The following is an 8,650-nucleotide window of genomic DNA, read 5'->3' on the forward strand; positions in this document are numbered from 1 at the left end:
ACTTGACTTGAATTCCATTTGTGGTGGTTGGTTTGCAGAATTAACTTGAATACAACAGTTAGCACAGCAAATTAGCACAGCGTGGTTATGATGCTAACCAAATTTAAGCACAATTTAGTTCAACCTGGAAAATCATTGTGTGGTGGTCAATGTTGATATTGTGGTGGGCCGCCACAAATAAGTCAAATAAGTCAAAGTTGTCACAAATAAGTCAAAGTTGTCTGTTCTCTTTATTTCTCTTTATCTCTTTATTTCTCTGTGGGCATACCTCCACAGTCCACCAGGAAAGGACATCCTCTTTTAGTGTACAGTGGATGTTGCGATTCAGCCTGCACTCTCAAACTAGTTTGCCTTTAATATTTGCTGGTTGTCTTATTATGAAAATACACCAGCATTAGCCCAGAGGTGAGTTTGCCTGATGAGGATCCCCAGGTTCGAGTTGGCTATTATAGTGTGTATCCATGTATTATATTTATTAATCAGGGTGCTATTGCCAAGCACATAGTACTTTTAAATTGATTCCAGGTTCATGAAAACATGCTATTAATATTACAACACCTGGACATGATTAAAATGCCACATTTTAGATGTATGAATGCTACAGAGGTAGACACAGTGTCTATTCAGCATACTCAATGAAGAGAAAATATCAGTGGAGGAAAAGTACATGATAAGGGTAGCCAAAGCCCTCTTGAGTTTTAATTGATGATTTATCATCTGATCCCCTGATGCTGCATATCTTCGTGCATTAGGACACCATCTCATTAAAATGTCCACGGACGGGCCAGAGACACAAGCTGGTTGTAGCATTGAAACTCCACTCCAGAGCCTGGCTCCTTCCTGCTGGTGGCTGTAAATTTGGAGATAAAACAAAGTCTGAAGTAGCTGATGTTAAGCTCCTAGTTACTACAGGACAGAAGCCAGAGCTCTTTAGGAAAGACAGTGTATAGTTCAGTGCACACACACAGACACATAAACACACACACACACACACACACACACACACAGACACAGACACATACACATGAACACACCCACACACACAAACACACACACGAACACACACACACACACACACACACACATACACATACACATACACATAAACACACACACACACACACACACACACACACACACACACACACACACACACACACACACACACACACACACACAGGTAGAATGTTGCTTTCATGTTATATGTGTTATATATTTGGTAGAGGTATGTCCGATGGATGACCCATCAGGGGTCGTAAATTGAAAGCTCTAACCTCACTTTGGAGGGCCAAAGAAGCTCACCATGCCCGGGGCTGGACCAAGTCTTCACACACAGAAAAACATAGAGACAGGGAAATGTAAGCAGTGGATTGTGGGTAAAATGTCAATGTTTGTGCAATGGCCAATTTTTTGGCACTAGCGTGATTCATAATCCAAACTGCTTCGAGGGTTGGCAGCAACAAATCCTTCTTCAAGGTCAGGGGTTAGTGGATTCTCTGTGTTTATTTGCAGCATTGGCATTTTTTAAATAAGAGAGTGCCCATTTGTGTGTGTGTGTGTGTGTGTGCATCTGTGTCTATGTGAGAGTGTGTGTGTGCCTCCTTCTCTCTCTCTCTCTCTCTGTGTGTGTGTGTGTATGAGACAGCCCGTGCCAGAGAGATGGATTTTTTGTTATGATTTAAAATGGTATTATTCACTTGTCTGAACCAGAAGGGAATGAACCTCAGTTTCTCAGAAACACCTCCCATTTGCTTGTAGTGAGCAGTAGTCCTATGTTGATCTAAGCTGATGCTCTGTGTCATTTGCTCCTTAATGGACACCTTACACCTGAAAATTCTCCTTGTGAACTTCCAGGAATGACTTCAAATGCATCAGTTCTCAGAAGTAGCAGCAAACTTCAAGTTAAGTGTGTATTATGTGCTTCTGCGTACGCTGATGTATTCATGCACATGCGTATGTGCATACAATGCATTTGCATGTGTATTTTTTTTTTAGAGCATTACACATTCTCGGGACATGCACTCTTGCATCTATGAGTCAGCATGTGTGGGCACAAGGCGCTTGAGTTGACCAAAGCGATGGTACATCTCTAATACAGCCTGGAGGGGCTGTCATTGTGTTTACTGAAATGCAGTTCACCCTCGAGCCATGGAAGAAGACTTATGTTGCCTGAGGGCTGTAGTGTCGGGGTCAGCGGAACAACAGGTCCGTAGGAATGACCTCTAGACATCCAGGCTTCTGCTTCGTAAACAACACTTAACCATAAGCCCTTGCTCTCGCTGCTTTTACTATAAGCAATTGCTTTGAACCGGTTCACGGAATGAAAATGAAAACCAGAAACTTTTGGTTTTTTGCTAGGAACAGAAACGAAACCAGAAACTTTAAAAAATGTTATGTTCCGGAACAGAAGTTCATCTAAAATAATGGTAACCGGTTAATACTGTTATTTTTTTCATTCTTTTACAAGATTTCTGTACAATATGACTCGATGAGGTTGACTTCTGGTCGTTGGGAGAAATGTAATAGAGAAGCTTGCTGCCACCTGTACAGGCAGAATCTTTTGTCATTTCCCTCTGGGCCCTTACAAGGTTTTGGGCATTTGTTTGATGACATAAGAGAGACAAAAATGCACTGAACTATGGTAGGCTCAATTGAATTAAACATTAATTGGCCCTGACCAGGTTTGGCCAATTGATGTTCACAATGGCAGCTATGTATATAGTTCAGTTATTTCAGTTATTTCCACAGATTTAGCTATGTGAGTTGCATAGGCTTTTGAATAAATGTAAGAACTACAGTGATGCTTCTGTAATGCTTTATGGTTTTGTATTGTTTGATGACATAAGAGAAACAAGTGCACTGATTGAGCCCTGACCAGGTTTGGTCATTTGAAGTTCTCAGTGACAGCTATGTTGCCTGCCCTATTTGTCATTTGCACCAATTGAGCTATGTAAGAGAAGTATAATGGATATGTGTTCAGTTGTTTGCCAATAAACAACATGGCAGACATTTTCCTTAATTCATGTATAATACTGAAAAAAATGTAGGCATGTCATAATTACAGTTATGCTGCTTACATAATGTAGCCTATAGTGCTTTTTTAATGTTTGATGACAGGATAGAGAAATATGTAGTCTAATAATATAATTGTAAAGTCCTAATGATCAGCCTACTTATTTGTATGTCCCGCAGCTGACATGGACCGTTATTAACCGGTTCGGGAACTTTTTTTTCGGGATTTTTTTTGTTCTAACCGGTTCAGAAACGTCAATTTTAGGGTTGAACCGAAAATACTGTTTCTGTTCGGAACGAACCAATTGGGATAAATTCTGGTTTAAAGCCCCGACTATAAGTGTCACTGACAAACGCATATGCTGATAGCCTGGCACCGCCCACTTAGATCTTCTTTCATGGAAGTCTAGTCTGGAACACCATAGTTCATAACCATTTCCCTCAGACAAGAACAATGTCAGGCCAATCAGCAATGAGAGGGGAAGACGAAACCGAAACTTGTGATAAACAGTGAAAACATCACCTACCCATAACCACTTACTGCTAAAGTGCATCATACAATAGAGCACCTATCCCCATCTCTACCTCACCCCTCTCCCTCCTCCCCACCTCTACCTCACCCCTCTCCCTCTCCCTCCTCCCCACCTCTACCTCACCCCTCTCCCTCCTCCCCACCTCTACCTCACCCCTCTCCCTCTCCCTCCTCCCCACCTCTACCTCACCCCTCTCCCTCCTCCCCACCTCTACCTCACCCCTCTCCTTCCTCCTTCCTACCTCAGACAGATAAAGGGTATGCACTTTCAAATTTCATTGTACAATGACAACAAGGATATATTTTATTCACCCCTCTCCCACCTCACCCCTCAACCCCCAGATGGGTGCTGGAGACGGAAGCAGGGTGCTGACCCAGCTCCATTAACACCTTCGCAGGCTGTGTGATGTTTGTATTCAGGTATATTAGGAGGCCAATATCCTCCATTACCTTTTCTCTCCCTGTCGGGACCTGGGAGAGGGGGAGGGGGTGGGGAGGGATGGGGAGTGCAGTTCCAGGCTCCACAAACAAGGCATACAAAGGCACAGAACACCCACACAGTTTAATGCGTGTATATATTTATTTCCGTGTTGACATTCATTTCCTGTCATTGCTAACCTGTGGAAGCTTGTTGTCCTAAAATAAAGCCTGCTGCCCCTGCAGAAGGCTAAATGGCTCATATTTGATGGAAAATGAGCCTGGCTGTGTCGGTGTGTCACAGACGGTCATTATCATCTCCAATCTGCCCTGGACTCGTTAGCCGGCGGAAGGGGGTTGTTACCAAGAAATTGTTTTCCGCACAGACAGGGAGTCTGAGTCAGGGAGCAATAGAAGCAATCTGGGGCCACGGTTGGTATGAACAATCAGCGCAGGTGGGAGCTTGTCCAGCGGGGGCTCAGTGCCTGCAGGTTGGGAAGGCCAAAGAAAATTGTTTCGTACAGCGAGATTAGAAAGTTGAATATTACTGAAGCATAAATCACAGAAATAAGTCGGAGTCGGAATAAAATAATAGTGTTGACATTCACCATAGCCTATCTCCACACAATCCATTATCATACACTATCAAGAAACTGTAACTAACAGAGCTGTACACCCTGTTAACCCTTAGAACCCGATTGACGCAGAGTGCGTCAAAAAACACACCCTTTCTTCTCTGTTACATTGCTCTGGAACTGTTCATCGCAGCGAGATGAAACCTTTATTGCGTGACAGAGCAGAAGTGGGGCTTTCCAACGAGAAACGATCTGTACGATCAAGTATGAAAATAAAAAAAAAATCATGAAATTAAATCAAATTGCATCAAATTTACAGCCTATACTTCTCTGCGTCACCTGCACACCCATTACTCTCGTTTGAATTACTCGCGAACCCGTGATCGCATAGATATGGCAAGCATATCAGATGAAAGAGGGGACACAGGGCTATCTATTGGTACCATGTATATCGATCCATCTGGCTTATAAAAACAGACGAAGTGACTGCAAAATAATAACGTCATGTACACAAACCAACGCTGCATACCCATTACTCTCGTTTGAATTACTAGCGGACCCGTGATCGGATAGATATGCCATGTATGTCAGATGAAAGAGGAGACAGAGACCTATCGTTTGATACCAAGTACATCCTTCTGGTTATAAAACAGACGAAGTGACAGCAAAATAATAACTTCATATAGCTGGACTTACCCCACGTTTTTGCCTGTTTTTGTGGCAAAGCATGTTTATAATCCAACGCTATCATGTGTTTCTCTATGGCAAAGCATGTTCATAATCCGGTTTTGAGGATGCATGGCATCCAATTCAAGGCTCACATTGCATCCCAATTTGTTCAACAAAGAAACAGCTTTTTCGCCTTTATTTTGTTCATGGCAATGCAGTAAAAAGTTGAGAATCATTATGAGTGCATACACCATAGGCACACAGGCTAACACGCAAACTCGGGTTAAGTCAGGTCAGATCAGTTCATGTCACAGATATGGAGCCCAAAAAGGTCATTTTTCATCACTAAATAATAATAAAAAAATATTTCCGTAATTCACACACCACTGTAAATTGCTCAGCCCCAGAGTATCCCTCCAACATGGCAATTATATTGCCCGATTCAGGACAGTCTGCCCTACACACACATGAAATGCATGTAGAGCTATGAGCTTGCTGTGGTGAGATACATGTCAAAATATAAGAAAATAATCAGATCTGGATAGCCTACACTCTGCTGAAAAACACAATATATATAATATGTGTGTGTGGCACTTACAATGACTAGAATAAAGCCTTATGAATAAAGGTAGTGAAAATGCCCTAAAAACAGCTTAGGGTTCTAAGGGTTAAAGAGCACAGAAACAGTTGTCACATTCATAAACATTTGTTCTCTTTTTCACGCTTTTCAGTGAGCACTATAATCTCTTGTAATTACAAATTACAAATTAACTTATAAATTCACTCCCAAATCACCAGGATACATTTCTTTTCTTTGCAGGGTGCAAACTATTTTGCAACATTTTCTGCAGAAATGTAGAGCATTCCATTCTCTTTTCTAGGCTCTTTTGAGGTTTGTCTGGTCCCTGAACCCTCTAATGCCCCCCCCCCCCCCCCCCCCCCCCGTAAATCATAGCAGTGAAGAACCCATACAATGAGGCACTGCACTGTAATAAGTAGACTCCGTGGGACATTAGCTGTAGGAGTGGAATCACAGCCCCCAGACCGTCACAGTAGTCTATGTGGATTTCATGAACAAAATCAAACATTTGTCTATAGGCTCCCTGATTGTGACATTGAAGTGAATTCATTCATCAGAGTAGAGATAGTGAGGAGAGAAATAGTGGCCCCTGGATGTGCGACTCTATGCTGAGGACAGGGGGTAATGAATGCCACAGGGAGATGTCTTCTTCTGACAGAGCCCAGATTCTTTATGCTGCACATCAGTAACCTCTCCCTCCTTCACCGTGTTGAACTTTGCTTTCTGTGCAGGAGGACAAGAAGGACTGCTGTTGTGCATGTGGAGGCCTGGCCAGAGTGGATGCCATGCAGCGTTGTGAAATCACACAGATGCAGCTTGATAAATGCCAATATTTCGGAGGATTGTGACCAGATGTTCAACGATAAACGTCTGCTCTTTCTCTCTTGCTCTTCCACTGTGTGTTTGTGTGAGAGAGCAAGAATGAGAGACAACAGGAGAGAACGAGACAGAGTTTTCACGTGTTTACTTCTACATTTTAATTATTATAGGCAAGTGTCAATGTACTGTATATATACATCTAGTTTAAGCATTACTTCCAAGGGCTAGAACGAGATGTTGGTGAACGCGGATTTGCTGACATGATGTTGTTTTCTAGACACTTTACGTAAGACGTCTCACTGCTGGCAGCACAGTAGCAGCCAGCTTTTTAGGGTGAACACTCCGCAGAGCGAGTTCTTGGCACAGCCATGCCAGTCCATCAGTTCTCTTCTGGCTCAGGGCAGGGCATGGCGCGCAATCTAATAGTGCCACTTTGGACAGGGTGAGGTTGGCATGGGCTCCCTTTTTTGGCCCTATCTGTCACCCCCTCAGTGGATGTCAGCCAGCTGGCGGGCTCGCTTGCGTGCTCCTGTTGTGTAAGAGCACTCAGATGTACCCGTTTTTTGTTATGCTCTATGGGCCCTATCTTGCACTCTGGCGCATGGCGTAAAAGTCGTTTTCCACCCGGCGCAAAGTTTATTTTCTTAATTTGCACGTTTATTTTTTAAACAATGCGCCCAGGGGTGTGGCAATTAACAACCTAGGGATTGTGCCTGGCACATTGTCTAAAAATCGCTATTGTACACCACCTAAAAAACATTACGGCACTGACCAGGAGAAACCTGGTCAGAAGTCTATGGCGAGTTGTTTATATGTTATTTTAAGAGCACATTGTCAACAGTCATATTAGCGGGTGCACAACGCACCATCCTTCTATCCTCCATGAACGCGCACCAGCGCACATCCATGCAAAACATTCGAAATTACACGATTAGGCTACAATGGTAAACATAATTAGAATAAAGGTATTACGAAATACATCTCACAATGCATTTGCAAATTGGTAATGACGGTAATGAAGTGATTAGGCGAGAGCACAGCTGAAGACGCACTATCAGGAGATATAAGCAACTCCTCTGCAGGATAAACATTGTTTTAAACGTTGTTTTATTCAGTCATTTGAAAAATATTAGGGTAAGTGTTGCTTTTTCCAGCCTATGTTTTCGATGGTAACCCACTGTCAGTCAATAGTGAAAGTAACTTACTGCATATAACTGTCTTTGACTGACACCATGGTGAAGTTAGTTTCACTTTGCCAATGAGTTCAAATAATAGACGAGTGTAAACGCATAAAGGCTATGCTAGGTTTTAGTAAAGCAAAAAAAAAAGGTTTAGTGGAATGACTGTTCCATACAATCTTGCAAGCAGACTCCTTGAAATACGCCGTTGACTGTCAAAATACCGATGCATTCTTTGCCGTTAAAGGGAATGACAGATGTCATTCTCATTGGTTTAAATGATGTTACGCCCCAAACACACCCATGACTGATTAAGAAACCTAGGAACAGCTTGTTGCGCCATGCGCTCGACGTTTGATAACGAAAACACTCCCAATGTGGACTGGACATCCTACTAAATTTGAATACGTTTTTGACGAGTGACGATGCGCTTTAGACTGTCATGATATGGCCCTATGTCTTACCGAGGAGGGCCCTGCTGGCTAGTGGACCAAGCATGCATCCCTCAGTCCCTCTTCCAGAATTCTCATGTTCCAACGCTGTGGTGAGAAGCGTAGCGCCCACACACACGAGTAGGAACTTGTGTGTCCGAACCTTATATCTGCTGCCGAAAAAAAAAACCCCACAAGCTATCAGGAGACCGTGGCTCAGGGAAGAAGAGCTATCAGGAGACTGTGGCTCGGGGGGAAAAAAGAGCAATCATTGTGGTTGCTGTGGCTTTGATCTGCCTCCAGGAAATGTAGCTCCATGTTTGACCACCTCCAGTTTTGATGGATGTTCCCGTTGTTTGAACCTGACAGCATAGATACACTCACACAACTTGGCATACATGCACTTCAGTTAAACACCATATTTGGAGGAAAAGCAT

General features: G+C 43.0%; 1 long non-coding RNA gene across 1 annotated transcript; it reads right to left on the reverse strand.

Moving 5' to 3' along the window:
- Window positions 1–4,105: 4,105 nt before the first annotated feature.
- Window positions 4,106–4,697, reverse strand: LOC121705984. Its single transcript, XR_006030948.1, has 2 exons — window positions 4,570–4,697; window positions 4,106–4,446 (listed from the first exon to the last, which is right to left on the reverse strand). It is a non-coding gene; the product is annotated as an uncharacterized LOC121705984 (long non-coding RNA).
- Window positions 4,698–8,650: the final 3,953 nt, after the last annotated feature.

The sequence above is a fragment of the Alosa sapidissima genome, chromosome 3 (assembly GCF_018492685.1).
Source record: "Alosa sapidissima isolate fAloSap1 chromosome 3, fAloSap1.pri, whole genome shotgun sequence".
Classification (NCBI taxonomy): domain Eukaryota; kingdom Metazoa; phylum Chordata; class Actinopteri; order Clupeiformes; family Clupeidae; genus Alosa; species Alosa sapidissima.